The sequence below is a fragment of the Euprymna scolopes genome, chromosome 20, assembly GCF_053919585.1.
Source record: "Euprymna scolopes isolate OS-2025 chromosome 20, ASM5391958v1, whole genome shotgun sequence".
Classification (NCBI taxonomy): Eukaryota; Metazoa; Mollusca; class Cephalopoda; order Sepiida; family Sepiolidae; genus Euprymna; species Euprymna scolopes.
Genome location: NC_136501.1, coordinates 45,578,689 through 45,596,623, shown reverse-complemented (window position 1 = coordinate 45,596,623; position 17,935 = coordinate 45,578,689). Strand labels below are relative to the sequence as shown.

The 17,935-nt window shown below is 32.2% G+C and overlaps 1 protein-coding gene across 2 annotated transcripts in view; it reads left to right on the top strand.

The window, feature by feature from the left end:
• The window catches only part of LOC145241407 (potassium voltage-gated channel subfamily KQT member 1-like), a 268,765-nt gene that overhangs the window by 4,157 nt on the left and 246,673 nt on the right, over positions 1 to 17,935 (top strand). The window lies entirely within an intron of this gene.

The window sequence follows — 17,935 nt, the reverse complement described above, 5'->3', positions numbered from 1 at the left end:
TATATATATATTTATGTATGCGTATATAAGTTTAACACATTTTACTTACCAAAATCTTCTATCTGTTTTTGGTCTACGGGCATGAAACTTAATATATAGGGTATTCGAACCCATGCGAAATTTTTATATTTGGGTTTTAGCCGGGGAAAATCGGTGCAAAAGTGTAAAGATTAAAGAAATGGACTTTGCCAGGTGATGGTCGAACCACGGCATTACGAGTATGCATGCGTAACGTAATAGCTATTCATTATGTTTTTATTTTTAGCCTTGCAGCAAACATGTCTTCATACTTCAGGTAAAGGAAAAAGTAAATCGTAAGTGAAACGTTTTGGTTTTGATTTTCGGTGGTAGCTCACAAGTCGTTTTTTTTTAAAACTTTTTAAAGTATTACTATATATTGGGTCCAATATAATATAATAATAAATAGAAATCTACATTAATCAAAATAGCATATTTAAGCGTATTTTATTACCAGGCGATGCTGGACGGTCAGCTAGTATATATATATATATATATATATATATATATATATATATATATATATATATATATATTTGTAAAAATACATGCACACAAAAACATGTATTTTATCTATTTCATATTCATACACACACACACACACACACATACACACACACACACATATATATATATATAAATAATGGTAAGGGAACGGCGAGGATACTAAAAAGAGCTCTCGGTTGGTTTCAATAAAAAAGCGGGGCAATGTTGGCAGCTGGTTTGGCTGCCCCATACCCAGCATTACAATCTTCAAAGGAAGTAAGAAAACATACCTAACCTAATCTCGTTTTATGTTATCACCTATGATCAACACACCATCTGATTATTGTCAATCTAACACACACATGTACATATATATGAGCGCGCGCGCAGACGCACACACACACACACACACACACACACACACACACGTTCAGCTTTATATTATAACAGATATATATATGTATATATCCATAATTTAAAGCTGAACGTCTGTGTGTGTGTCTGGTCACGAATAGGCTCCTATATGGGTGACTATTATAGAAAACTGATCACATATAATGATAGAAGATGTATCGAGACACAGGAATGGGTATGTTGATCTGGCATAATGATGATTCATTAAAATTGTGGGGTCTGCGTACGCGCCTGGTCCACAAAGTATGGAAATAAAAAATTTAAAAATTAAAAAAAAAAAAAGTTTACAAGTGCTTTTGATATAGATGTACATAATAATACTTTGATAAGTATGTTTTAACTTAAATAGGGATGGTATAATAAAATTGTGGGGTCTGCGTTCGCCCCTGGCATCCATAGAATGGAAATGGGCACAAACTTTAAGAAAGACTTTTCATATCTATCTGCGTAAGTATACTTTGATGATTAGGTTTCAGTTTGAAGAAATATGGTATAATAAAATTATGGGGTGTTCGTTCGTGCCTGACCTCTGTAGAATGGAAATATGTCACAAAGTTTAACAAGGTTTTTTAATATAGATCCACAGAATATTGTGATAAGTGTTTCAGTGTGAACAGGTATGATATAATAAATTATGGGGTATATCTATTCTATTTTTACTTTAATGATATTTTGCTTTGGTTTTGATACCCCCAATTCGAAGCTATCTCTTTACAACTCTTTCTCCTTCCTTTTCATAACCTATCATGCTTTCATAAATCAGAGTCCATTTTTTGTAGGCTGTTTTTGAACCCAGTCAACGACGGGTACTTTTGCTAGTATATATATATATATATATATATATATATATATATGTATATATATATATATGTGTCTATGTGTGTATTCAGATATATATATGTATATATATATTCATATATATATATATATATTCATATATATATATATATATATATATATATTTATTTACAGCTGAATAGGACTGGATACACTAGAATTTACTAATTTTCAGAAAGTTTTTATTTTATTAGTCACAGCATTTCGTACAATTGTTTTAGGCCCCGTGTTGGCATATATTAATATAAATGTTCATTAAATTATAATTTCAGCAACTTGGGCTTCACTAGCACGTAAAAAAAACTTTAAAAAACTAAGTAGCACTATTGAGCTATTGAGCTATTTACATGAGAACTTTATGTTATTTATTCATATGTAATAACTGCCCCAATTAGATGAACTACATATAAACATATACGTTATCCCTCTGTCTGTCTGTCTCTCTGATTATCTCTGTATCTGCCTCTCTCTCTTTCATATATATATATATATATATATATATATATATATATATATATATATATATATACAGTCCTGGTCAAAATCATAAGACCACTTAAGAAAGTAAGCATTTACGCATATTATCGAATTTTTAATCAAACAAATGGTTTAAACCATTGCCAAAAGGGAAAATATGATGGAAAAAAATGAAATCTGCTCATTCGAAACCTTAACCTTGATCTAATAATCATTTTTTAAAAAACAAACATTTTCACCTGGTCAAAATGATAATACCGCTTCAATAAAATTGGCTAGTTTTGAAAAAAAAAATGAATACGAAAAGCTTTCTATGTTACTAAAAGCAACTTGTTAGTGGATAAAAAACATCTTACTAAATTATAAATACAAAAGGGAAACCATTATCAGAGTTTGAGAGAGGAAGGATCTTTGAGCTTAATAGGGGTGGACTCTCCCATAGATACATTGCAAACGAAGTGAATCGTAGCAAAATGGTCATCACAAATTTTTTAAGAAATCCATATCAATATGGGCACAAAAAGAGTCCAAGTCGACCAAAAAAAAAAAAAAAAAATAACCCCATCACTGGATCGCCGTATCAGAAGAAGTTAAAAAAAAAAACTCCAGTATGAGATCAAGTCGATTGAAAAGCCAAATCACAGCAGAATGTAGTCCTAAAACCATCAGAAGGCATCTGAAAATGAAGGGTTTCAATCATTTAAAGCGACTGCAGAAACTACGTCCTCTTGAACAGCACAAAACAAACCGACTTAAATATGCCGCCAAATACCAGACTTGGGATGAAGAGAAGTGGGAAAATGTAATTTTTTCCGATGAGAAAAAGTTTAATCTAGATGGTCCAGATGGATTTCAACACTATTGGCATGATAAAAATTTGCCCAAAGAGACATTTTTAACTCGGCATAGAGGAGGAGGGTCATTAATGATCTGGGGTGCTTTCTCGTCAGCTGGGACCCTAAAGTTGCAACTAGTGAAAGGCCGGCAAACATCATTGAAGTACATTTCAATGCTTGAAAATGCTTCTATCAGGACTGAAGGTTCACATCTGTGTGGAAGAAATTGGGTTTTCCAGCAAGACAACGCTGCAATGCACACTTCTCGACAAGCACAGGAATACTTTTCTTCAAATAATATAGAATTGTTAGATCATCCAGCATGTTCTCCGGACCTCAATCCAATTGAAAATCGTTCGGCATGGATGGCAAAAAGAGGTGTTCAAGGAGGAACCCAGTATGATTCGATAAAGGAATTTCTGATTCAGTTTTCAATACATAGGATAAAATTCCTTCGCAACTGATAAAAAACTTAGTCGCAAGCCGAAGAGAATTTTTGAAGTAATTCGTAATAATGGAGGCTATACTAAATACTGAGACCCTTTTTAGTAATTTATAATTGTCTTTTGTTAGATAAATTATCAGTGGACTTATCATATTGACCAGGTGAAAATGTTTGTTTTTTTAAAAATAATTATTAGATCAAGGTTAAGGTTTCGAATGAAGCAGATTTCATTTTTTCCCATTATATTTTCCCTTTTGGCAATGGTTTCAACCATTTGTTTGATTAAAAATTCGATAATATGCGTAAACGCTTACTTTCCTAAGTGGTCTTATGATTTTGACCAGGACTGTATATATATATATATATATATATATATATATATATATACACACACACACATATATATATATATATATATATATAAATCTTTACACACACACACACATATATATATATATATGTGTGTGTGTGTGTGTTAAGATTTGTATTTGGCTTTTTTAGCGATATTAACAACTTCGAAACGCTGTAATTTTTATTTTTTTTCCACTACTTTAGCGGTTTTTTTTTTTGTTAAATTTATTTAAGAGATATAAGCTCTCATTGTTATTCACATATATATGAAGAGACTGGCCTTATTTTTTATGGGATGCATTTATTTATTTATTCTTATTATTAAATATTATTTTACGTGCATAAAAGTATACCTATGGACACACGTGTTTCTGGCTTTTAGCCTTCGTCAGCACAGGTCAGTAGTTCGATCCTAACCTGTCCTGACGATTGCTACAAGCGTGTGTCCGTAGGTTTACTTTTATGCACGTAAAATAATATATATATATATATATATATATATATATATATATATATATTTGGCTCACTAGCTTTAGGTTTTGTTTTTGGTCTCAGCTCGAATATTTTTTTTAAAACTTATAAAAAGTGAACTGTTAGAAAAATATAATACTCACATGTACATGTCTCAGTTTCTGAGAGCTATAAATCTTTTTTTCCTTTAAAGATATATATATATTTAATTCGTTAATTGGGATAGACACACAAGAATTTTCTAATTTTCGGAAAGGTTTCTTTCATTCGTGACAACACTGCGTACAGTGCCTGGAAAGGTCTTATACCTGGGCTGTAAAACTTTTATAATATGATTTTTCCCTATGCTCTGATGAAGCTCAAGTTGCGCAAATTATAATTTGATGAACAGTTATATTTTTATATGTCAACACGGGAGGTTGAAACGCAGAAAATTATGTGTAGCGTAATTGCCATATATATTTTCCAAACTTAATATTATGTATATATAGTATATGCGTGTCTTTACTCTGAGTTAGCACAATAAGAGTGAATCAATATTATTTCTTAAAGCCTTTTTTTCTATTCACATTCATGACAAAACTACATCTCTAATTTTTTTAGATGAGGATTGGTTATTCATATTATTTGGATTCTTTGGATTACTGTTCTCATCTTCAGTGTTGTTTTCACAACGTTTTGGTCGATGTAACTTCCGATCTTCTTCAGGTGTATCTTGTCAAATTCGGAAATATTTCTGCCGAACTTTGGAATTGGGACGGAAATTCGAACGGAACCCTTCTTTTTTTTTTTTTTTTTACTTCACAGGGGTAGTATGCTCTCGTTTCGTCAGCCATGACTGGATAGAGGTACTAAGTAATTCACAGTTGTATTTTTCGGTTGCCAACACTGAGAATTGAATCTTCAACCTTCAGGAGAATATTACTTTTTTAATTGATTTTTTTTTCCGAGTACTTTAACTATTCCGCCACGGGTCGTTGCAATCATATAAAAATACACGAATCAAACATTCCTTGGTTTTTGGATTGGTTAACGTTTTAAAAAAATCATGTTTTCTTCCTTTTCGTAATTTGTAATAAACTGAGCAACTATTTAAACACTTACCTGTCACTCTATGTTGATTTAGTTCTAATCTCTTTGTTGATTCAACAATACTCTGATACACTTTTTTTTTATCTCTATGTGAGCAAAGAAATAGAATATTGCTGATTTCTTTTTTGTTTCTTCTTAATTGATTTATTTTGCCATCTAATTTACAGTTTGTCAATGCACACCTGAAACATATACGTAAATTAATAAGTTGTTATATATATATATATATATATATATATATATATATATATATATATATATATATTCGAATAAAATTAAAAATAGAAATGAATAATAGTAGCGGTTGTAACGCACTAACTGACAGGTACGTTACATAATACTGACGTTACATAACGATAATATAGAAACGAAGAAACATTTCAATTGATGCAAGAAAATCCCTTGAAAAATGCGTCACAGTTTATGAATTTTCAACTGAAACTTAAGTGGAATAACTATTTGCAGTAGTTCTGATTATATATATATATATATATATATATATATATATATATATATATATATATATCAAATGCATTGTACTAAAACCTTATATTTTTCCAAAGTGCTTAATACAAATGTAGAGCTCTTATATAAACGAAACGTTAATTAAACTGCATAGTGTTTTTTCTGACCCGTATATATATATATATATATATATATATATATATATATATATATATATATATATATATATATATATATATATATATTTACGAGCAAACAGTTAATAAAACATGTTGAAAAACACTTTGAAATGAGTTAAAAACATATTTAATCTTATTTAATTTCCATTTCAGATTAAATATGTTTTTAACTAATTTCAAAGTGTTTTTTTAACATTTTTTATTAACTGTGTGCTCGTATTATAAGCTCTATTTCCTATTTGGTTTTCTGGCTGAGATAACTTTATAAATATTAATTCTTTAATATTTATAATATACTTTAATTTTAACATCTTGGATCATTTTGGTAAATTTAATTGCAATTTTTATTATATAAATATATATATATATATATATATATATATATATATATATATATATAAGCTTAATGCATATGTTTTTTCGAAGAAAATCAAAACATTTTAACAGATAAAGTAATTTAGTGTAGGAGCCAAGCTCCAAGTTCACACTTCATCTTTTTACCCAATTCTGTACATGTCTGATGACAATATTCCTTAAAAAAAACACCCTGAGTTGGTCTACGTCTATCTTGATTGGTCTTCTGAAACGAAGAGCGTCATTGAGGTCAAAATGATCATGTTTGAATCTGGTAAACCAATCTCAAACAGTTATGTCAGCTATAACGTTTTCTCCATATGCGGCACAATTTTTTTTAGTCACTTCTTTCTCTTTTTGACCTCGATTAAAGGCGAAAAGAAGGAAGTGTCGAACATGGCTTTTTTTTTTCATCTACTTGACAATCCTTTTGACGGTTCTGAAAAACAAGGAAAAATGCATGAGCAAAAAACGATGACCATTATCTTGTACAACAGAACACGTGCTTTCTAATAGTATATAATACTTTGCCAAATCTCAAACTATGTTTTAGAACAAAAAGGTTTTATTAAACGGCGGGAATTTATGCACTAACCTGATATATATATATATATATATATATATATATATATATATATATATATATATATATATATATATATATATGATGTGAAAAGAAAGCGGAAGACCGGAGGCTCGACGTTTCGCCCGAATTATGCGGGCTTTTTCAATAGACAATATATATATATATATATATATATATATATATATATATATATATATTGTCTCTCTTTGTGAGGAATGGTCTGTACCAATCTTCCGTTTCAGTTTTTGGTCTAAGGTATCAAACGTATACACATTGTATAGTATATCTATGCACTCATATAGCTTCAACAAACGGTTGTGTCAACATATAAAAAGAAAAGGATACGCGAACATAAAATTAACGTGTCTAGTACATATAGCTTAGCTATTAATCATCTAAAGCTAAAGAAGAAAAAAAAACAGATTTAAAGCGATCGACCATAGTTGAGACAGACTCAAAAGTGCACTTTTCGTTAGCAACTACACTGAGATGTATGAGGGGATATCCCCCTCTGGGATTTCCTCGCTTACCCGTGACCTCACCTTATACTGATGAGTGTTTAGCAAGCGGGTATCAAGTACCATTTGTTACACCTTTTTGTACGACTCGCCCGCAGATTGAACCCTGGACTCCCAGTCCATTAACGAACACTCTCAACAGTTTGCGAAACAGGCTCATCTAAGCTTTTACCTGAGCTTTTTTCTCTTTGTGAACACTTGTAATAAGGAAAAAGAAAAAGATTATAAAGCAGAGGAAGAGAGGAAGAGAGAGAGAGAGAGAGAGAGAGAGAGAGAGAGAGAGAGATCACGTTAGAGAAAACGTCACAGCCGTAAAGAAGTCACGTGTGGCGAGTGAAAGGTCTTTTCAGTACTTGTGCATTTTTGCCACCGTTCTGAAATAATAACGTTATTATTTTGAAAGCCATACTTGACATGGGGAGGAGAGAGTGTTTTGTAGCCATTCTGTGTTTCCACCTAACAATTTAATAATGATAAAAAAACGATATCGTGAAGCTTGAATTTAACCTGAAAAAAACTATTTAAACATAGCGCGGTGGCAAAAAGTGCCCAAGCACCGTCTTTTCTTAAAATCTGAAGCAGTTTTTTTCTTATTCTTTGTCTCTTTTGCGACTGAATGTACAACGTGTTGGTTCCCGAGTGTCCACATGTTAACGTGTGTGTAAGGTTACACACTGAAGTAGCTACCGAGATGTTGAACTCAAAACCTACATCAAGGGGAATCAGAATAAGTACGATTAGCTTATTCATTTATCTTGGTAGACCTTCCTTTTGAAATGAATTTCTCCTCAAAAACGCATCCAAGAATTGCAAACGCTTACAAAACCTTTGCATTCTTGAAAAACATGTGTGGTCAGACAGAGTGTACCTGTTGTATATATATATATATATATATATATATATATATATATATATATATATATATATATATATATATATATATTGCTTTAGATTTGTCTATACTTATTTGTAGACAACGGATTTTCTTAATTATATATATATTTTTTTCTTTTCTTGACTTCATCTCTCCCCCTTTTTCCATTCTCATTCGTTAATTTAATGTAACTTACCGACGAGATCTATTAAAAAGGGTCGGTCGAAAGGTTAACCTCTAGATCCCTTAATTTTTTTTTATTACACGTAATTTCGTATGGATCCTTTTTTATTCGATGTCTTTTTTTTACCTATAATTCTTTTTAGTCGATTTGTCTCTATACAATTTCCCATTTCTCTTTTTTTTTTCTTCACCCATAATGACTCCATTCATACTTTTTAAAGCAATATTAAAATTGTGTACCACGAAACATCTGTTTATATATATATATATATATATATATATATATATATATATATATATATATATATATATATATATATATATATATAGCACCTGATAGGCGACCATTTGCAAATGTTAGACGGTGTATGCACCCACGCCCGGGATGTAGAAATTTCCAGGTTGATGTCTGGGGGCGGTTTTAATCCACTGGAAGAGATGCACACCCACAGTCTTCGTTAAGACATGCATCTAGAAGGAAAGCTCTGATAAAAAAAATATCTGTGGTCTACTGTCTGCTCTGTCTTGTGACAACTATTGCACAGACTGAAATTAGCATTTGTACCAAAAAATGTAGATGGTTCTACACAAAGCTTGCTCCACTACAAATAAATCATTTGTGTTGATCTCCAAACAACTTAGTTGTTTTGACGAATCTCATATGTCGAACTCGAAGAAACCGACAAAATCCACAAAAGTATCAAACACACACACACACACACACACACACACACACACACGTATATATAGATATCAGCAGCAGCTCCTTCAGTCTTGGACAGACTATGGACACCCACGAAGGGTTGCTTGCGCGTGAAATTTTTGTGGCAGGAGGTGCGCAATCTTTAACCACACCTCTTCTGAGACGACACTGTTAAATACCAGTGGCAAGTGAAGTACAGGACGACTGGAAACAAATGCCGAGATAAGCGGAGGGCACATACATTCATAGAATTCCCAAATGGTCACCCATCTGATACTAACCAGGCTCAACGTTGCTTAACTTCGGTTATCTGCCGAGAACCGGTGTGTCAACGCAATTATGCTATTGTTTGTTTATATAAGTAAAACAATTTAGCAGGAAATTAATTGACTGACTGACAAAATAAATGTCCAATAAGAGGCATTTTTTTTTTACATTGTTTTAAAAACCTTATATATATATATATATATATATATATATATATATATATATATATATATATATATATATATATATATATATATATATATATATATACACTTGTGCCCGATATTATTCATACCCCCCTTGAAAATTGAGTTTATTAGGTGTAACTTTTGTAAGAATTTATTGTTTACGTCCATATTGATACATATTCTTAATAAACCTCTTCTGATCATTTTCGTCATTTTAAAATCTCGGGATACTTTTAATAAAAGAAATATACAGCTATTTATAAAATCTGCAATGTTCAAAAATAATCATACCCCCTTATTTTTTCAGTATTAATCGAGTTTCTGACTGTTTGTTTTCTGTTTGATTCTTATTTTGAATGCTTTTATACAACCTTTGATTAATTTCATTTCGTTTTTTGCATTTTTCAGAAATTAAAATGATATCAACTGAAAACCAATAAAAGAATAAAAATTATTAGAATGGGGAAGAAAAAAGAGCTTAGTAATGATCTTAGGACTAAAATTGTGAATTCACATACGGATGGTTTAGGTTACAAGTCAATTTCCAAGAAATTTGAGGTCCCTACAGCAACAGTACAGAGCATCATCAAAAAATTCCAGAGCCACCACACAACAAACAACTTGATTGGTAGAGGAAGGAAAAGGAAACTGTCTGCTAGAGCCACCAGGAATATTGTAAGAAGTGTTAATGCAAATCCAACCACCACTAATAAGGACATTTTAGAAAATCTGGAGTCTTCTGGCATAAAAATATCTAGGCAAACATTGCAAAGGACTCTGCATGAAAATGGTCTGAAAGGAAGAAGACCAAGAAGGACTCCATTGCACACCGGAAAACACCTTGCAGCACGTCTAAAGTTTGCTAGGACCCATGTGAATTCTCCAGAGTCCGTTTTCTCAAGTATTTTGTGGACTGACGAAACAAAAATTGAATTGTTTGGCCATATGGATGCTTCTTACGTTTGGAGGAAGAAAGGAGAAGCTTACAACCCAAAGAACACCATACCCACGGTGAAACATGGTGGTGGTAGCCTAATGTTTTGGGGCTCCTTTTCGGCTAGTGGTCCAGGTAGTTTGGTCAAGATAGATGGAACCATGAAGAAGGAGCAATATTTGGAGATACTCCAGAAAAACATTAGACAGGATGCGGAGAAGCTCCATTTAGGACCAAACTGGGTCCTTCAACAGGATAATGATCCAAAACATACTGCTAAAATAGTCAAGAAATGGTTTGAGGATAATCAAATTAATGTTTTGGAATGGCCTAGCCAGAGTCCCGACCTGAACCCTATCGAAAACCTCTGGCACATATTGAAAACTGAGGTTAAAAAGCGAAAACCTAGAAATTTGAGGGATTTAGAGAACTACTGCATTGAAGAATGGTAAAAAATCAGTGTTGATGCTTGTAAAAACCTTGTTGATAAATATCCCAAACGGTTACAGGCAGTTATTAAGAATAAAGGGCATGCTATTGACTATTAGTATGAGAGGTATGAATAATTTTGAACTAGTGCCATTATTGTTTTTCTTTGTATAATGTTTCAATCTTGCATAATTTATTTATTTGTTGAGTTTAAATTAAATGCTTATGCTTGATTTATTGTTTGAAATCCCTTCAATATTGTCTACCTTCTGGTTTGAGCAATATTCTTATAGAAATCTCAAAGATCCGAGGGGTATGAATAATATCGGGCACAAGTGTATATATATATATATATATATATATATATATATATATATATATATATATATAAGTTGCACGTAATGAATAATATCTTCTGCATGCATAAAAATTCAGCAGACTCACGTCTCCTACATTCCTCCTCCCACCTCGCCTATTGGAATCTTAGTGTAAGACCGTCTGTTTCCAATATCTACTACAATTCCCAGCACTGAACTGTGATTAACGTTCAGTATCAAGACAAATACCTATAAACGCATCACCGATGAAGGATATATTAGCACGTTTTATTTTGTTGCTTTTTTATTTACTTAATTTTTTTTTTTTTTGCAGTCCAATTATGTTTTTCTGTTTGTTTTTTTTTAATATATTAACTGTATATAACCACCGTTACCGGGGAATTGTTTTTTAATTTGATTTTTGTTTAGCTTTTTTCTTTTTTTTTTCTCTTCATTTAGTGATTATGTCAACATATTTACCCATTTCAAGTGTGTTCTTCTTAATATTACAGGTGTAATACTAAAAATATTTTAACTCGTAATTCCTCCTCACTTACTAATTGTTAAAAAAAGCAAAAGTAAATGATATTAATCGACTATACACAATTTTTCATCGCATTAACTTCTAGCCACTAAACTCCGGTTTTACCATGTTCTGAAAGTTAAAATTAATTATTACAGCACCGATTAGTCATTAAAATTATTGATTGAACCAAACTATCATTGATTTTTTTAGGTATTGTGGATTCCATTTTAATCTATGAATTATTGAATGTAAATAACTTATAAATGTTTCAACAATTATAATACACGACGAGTTCATAAGCATCTTAATACCATAACTAATTGTCGCGCAATTATGTTCATATAGAAGTTAATTTGATTAATCTGAACGATCACTTTCATGTAAACCTCATCATAATGTTATTTCCAAAGACCTGACGTTTTCTAGCATTGAATGAGAATCAACAATGTTTCACCCTTCCATCCTTTTATGGTCATCGAAATTGGTTAAATCGATCAATTTTTTTAAATCAAATCGATTGATTGCCTGCCCTAGTTACGAACCCCCTTCAACAGTTCCTCCATGCAGTGACTTAGTCCACAATGCATTGTAGTCTACATTGCACTGTAGAGGATTTACTGTTCGTTTTATAAAAGCATCTAGAAATAATTGCTTCACTTAAAGTTTAACATGCAAAACTCAAGCATCGTTGTGCAATTGTGCTCTAAACGAAAACATTCATTTCGAACGTGCCCTTGTTTTATCAAAGAAGCAACTGTTGATTTTATGGAAATATGTTTACATAATCACATGAATTAAAGTTAATGGTACAAAACTGAAGTATCATGGTTCAATTGTGCGCTAAAAAGAAACATTCGTTTCAAACGCGATTCTGTCTTATAAAAGAATCTGCAGATGATTTTATAAGTTGGACCTTCTTTTTCTAGTGCGGTATTACAACTTATCAAATGCACTTGTGATGTTAGATTGTATAAAAGTGTCAAACAACACTCCCGGACACATCAAGCAACTTCATTTGAAATTAAAAAAAAATCGGACCAAACTTTTCCGAATCCATGGGGAACTCTCTCTCTCACACACACACGCACACGCACATGCACACACACATGCACACACAAAAAAAACAAAAACAAAGTAGAATAAGAAGTACATCTAGCAAACAAAGTTCTGTTGTGTGATTTTAAAAGTTGGACTCATTTTTTGTTTCATTTTACTTCAGTTAGAGTACTCAGAAACCTAGGGACCCCCTTCATGAGTCTAACACTTGATCTTTATATAAGATACATAGATATTCAAATATTTCATTAAAGTTCTCCTTTACTTCTCAAACACTGAGTTAGTAAAGAAGTTGATAACATAATTTTCCTCTCGCCAGTTGACCATTGAAATATATTATTGTATATATTTATTGTTATATTTTGGTCTTACTGGACTCTAGAACAAGACTTCATTTAGTCTGGTGAAGTATCCAGCTTCGTGCTGTTACTTAAAGTAACATAACTTGGAGACGGTGCATCAGTCCTCATAAAAGCCAGTGTTAGTTAACGATATTGATGAGGTCTTATTTGGGAAGCGAATACTATTGTGATTTTTAATGTTTAGCCAGAGTTTACTTCTAGGGGAAAATATGCTCATGCCAGGTTGCTCTGATAAGATACTTAAGGACAGTGTATAAAAAGCATTCACATTCTCTCCAATAGGCATTTAAGTTCTCTCCTGTAGGCATTCCTCCTGAATAGCATTCAAGTTCTATGCAGTAGGCATTCAAGTTGTCTCCTGTAGGCATTTAATTTCTATCAAGTAGGCATTCAAGTTCTATCCAGTAGGCATTCTAGTTCTATCCAGTAGGCATTCAAGTTCTATTCAGTAGGCTTTCAAGTTCTCTCCTTTAGGCATTAAAATTCTATCCAGGAGGCATTCAAGTTCTATCCAGTAGGCTTTCAAGTTCTCTCCTTTAGGAATTCATGTTCTATTCAGTAGGCATTCAAGTTCTATTCAGTAGGCATTCAAGTTCTATCCAGTAGGCATTCAAGTTCTATCCAGTAGGCATTCAAGTTCTCTCCTGTAGGCATTCAAGTTCTATTCAGTAGGCATTCAGGTTCTATCCAGTAGGCATTCAAGTTCTATCCAGTAGGCATTCAAGTTCTCTCCTGTAGGCATTCAAGTTCTATCCAGTAGGCATTCAAGTTCTATTCAGTAGGCATTCAAGTTCTCTCCTGTATGCATTCAAGTTCTATTCAGTAGGCATTCAAGTTCTATCCAGTAGGCATTCAAATTCTATCCAGTAGGCATTCAGATTCTCTCTTGTAGGCATTCAAGTTCTATTCAGTAGGCATCCAAGTTCTCTCCTGTAGGCATTCAAGTCCTATCCAATAGGCATTCAAGTTCTCTCCTGTAGGCATTCAAGTTCTATTCAGTAGGCATTCACGTTCTCTCCTGTAGGCATTCAAGTTCTATCCAATAGGCATTCAAGTTCTCTCCTGTATGCATTCAAGTTTTATTCAGTAGGCATTCAAGTTCTATCCAGTAGGCATTCAAATTCTATCTAGTAGGCATTCAAGTTCTTATTTATCAAGTCTTTTTGTCGTTCAAATCTCTCTCAAGATGTTGGAAATCGTCGTATACATTATGTCTTATTCAGAAGCAGGTTTGCTTTTTTCCCCATCTTCTATTTAACATTCTGGAAAGAAGACATAATTGTTTTACACCGATTTCAATTCAAACGATTATATTACACACACACACACACACACACACACACACACACACACACACACACACACACACACACACACACACACACACATATATATATATATATATATATATATATATAGTAATGTATTTATATAAAGGAAATGTATTTTTACGAAAACTTATTTGAAATAAAAATTAAAAATTCCGCAGGAACTTATTCTCAACTTAACAGTATAATAGTATAATAATAGCCTATAAAAATGCAGCAGTTTTATACAAACGAACGACACATTTAACGAAGAGATGTTTTTAACAACATGAATAGGTTAGCAAAATAATTGATCTGTAACAAAGACCAGATTTGATATGCGGAACGTTTTTGTTCTTGTATTTTCTGTTCTACGTTCTGTTTGAACAACACTGCTGCGGAACAGTGATATTACATTACTGTTTATTTTTTTAAATCAGTTTTTCATGGTAAACAACTGATGACTTCTAGAATAAATTATTGTAAGCAATGCGGGGTTACTGGAAAATCAACATCCGAGGAGTGTTGTTCAACGGTGAGGTTTTAAATGTCCATGTTGGGAGAACACGTGGTCGCGCATAAATTGAATTCTGAAAATAATTTTTTCTCCGTGATAGAAGCATTGTTTAAATTTAAATTGAAAAAGTAATTTTCTGAAGTCAATACGATGCATATATTTGTTTTCTTTTTTAAATGAACAAACATTATATGTGCACGTAGATTACTGTTTTATAGGTAAACTAAAAACAAATAATATATATATATATGTACATATATATATATTTATATATGTGTGTGTGTGTGTGTGTGTGTGTGTATTTATTTATTTATTTATTTGTTTACGTCCAAAAGATATGGGCGATCTTTTTAAGGAAAAACCACTTCCCTAATTTCCTAAGTAGGTGAAATTAATACCGAATATGTATCTGTCATTAAAAAGCAACAACAAAAATCGATATATATATATATATATATATATATATATATATATATATATATATATATATATATATATATATATATATATATATATATATAAGCAAAATAAATCAAGACTGCAAATTCAAATTTAAAAGGAAATTTTCTGGTCGACAGAATACTCCAAAAATAATTTTTAAGAATTAGTCGAGCATTAAATGAAACACCACCTTATAATGGTTCGTCATAAAATGCAGTATATATATATATATATATATATATATATATATATATATATATATATATATATATATATGTGTGTGTGTGTGTGTGTGTGTGTGTGTGTGTGTGTCCGTCCACAGGATATAAACCAGTGAATACTTACTGTTTCTATTTAAAAATAAAAACAACTTCCTAATCTACTCAGTTGCGGAAGACTTAGAAGGGCTATCTAATTTGCATATTGCTTACAAAAAACGAACTCTCATTTATACATTATTCCTTTTTCTGTTTTCTTATTTTACTGGTATTATTGAACCATTAAAATCACAATTCAATTTATACACATTTTCTACATCGTGCATCATTATACAGCATTTGGGGTGAAAAATTCTAACCTGCATACGCGCACGCACACACACACACACACACACACACACATAGAATAAAAAATTATTACCTCATCAAATTAATAAGGGAGACGGAAAAAAAACAACTTTTCAGGCCATCACATTTTATAGCCAAATGTCTCTCATCAGAAGAAAAGAAGCGCTGAATTTATAAATTTAGAAAAAAACTGACTTAAAGACAGCTTTGCAACATAAAAGAATATATGCATACAGTAGCAGGGACTTGGTAATCTAGATAGAAATAATACAAGAGTAAATGGAGCATATATGAGAGAGTAGGGAATACATAGAAAGAGGTCAGTAGAGACATACTAGAATATATCGATTATACAAGTGTCAGTCGCCTGTGTGTTTATGTCTGCTAAAAACTTTGTCATCCGCATCTAACCCGCAAGAATCTGGTAGCGTTAGAAAGAACAATCACTCGGACGCATAATATCTAAAAATTAGAAAAATCGTTAACTATTGTATGTAGAAATGTTGTTTTGTTTGAAAAGGGGGGGAGGTAATTAAAACCTTGGTTCGGACACTGTTTGTTAATCGCGCATGCGCGAGCGGTAGATTAATTTTAAAAAAGCTAACTTTGCAGCGCGGTAACATTTGTTACGTAGTGGGCCGATCGATAATGAATTCACTTACGGACTTAAATGTTGCAAGTTTGCGCCCAGCACGCGGCGTTTCTTTTCTTTTAATAACGTTTTCTCTCGTTTAAAATTCTCCACTTTCTTACGCGCGCCAACTACGCGGCATTTTTTTTTCTTTTAATAACACGATAAGATGGCATGCATATATATATATATATGAAAACAAAAGTAATTCAAACTTTACAGGGTTACCAAATAAAACCAAATACATGTTCATACATAACTATACATAAATAATACATATTCACACATAATCTCCTAAACTAATAAACCAGTCATTATGAATTTTGTAATATATATTCTAGGCAACCCAGTGATTAACATTGATGCATTATCTTTTGGATAGGTTTTCACTTAAAGGTGTATATATATATATACAGTTAGGTAATATATATCGTTGTACGGTATAAACTCCTAAACAAATTAATCGATCATCATGAATTTTGGAATAAATAGTCTCGACAATCCGTTTAGTAAGATCGGCACATTATTATTATTATTATTATTATTATTATTATTATTATTATTATTATTATTATTATTATTATTGGCTCACATGGAGCTTTCATACAAACGATCTGATTGGAAACCTGTGGTATTCTCTGGAAGCTGAGTGACAACAAGTCTCCCCAGACGTCCAGCCCTCTCCACCTCCTTCGATAGCATTTGCAAATGAATTTGCATGATCGCAACAGCCGCTTACCATTGATTTCTCGCTGGTAGTGGCCATTGGTTTATACTGGAATTTGAGTGGTACTCAGCCTCCCCAAGGTCCCAGTTCTCTTTGCGCTTGTCCAGCCGAGGTCTGGTTGGCGCTCGCTCCTCGGTCTTTCAGTCCTTATTGACCCTTCTCGGCCCTTCGGTATCATTTTTTTGGGGGGGGATCGGTGATGAGACAATGGGGGGAATGCATGATGGGGGGGTAGGTAGAATTTGTAAATATGCAGTTTCGGTGTTCTTCATTCCCTGTAACGCTTATTCATTATATTGTCTCGTATTATTCTCCGCATTCAAGGGTTTTCCTTAATATTTCAGTCGTTTTCATTATCGTTAGTCGTTGTACTTTTGC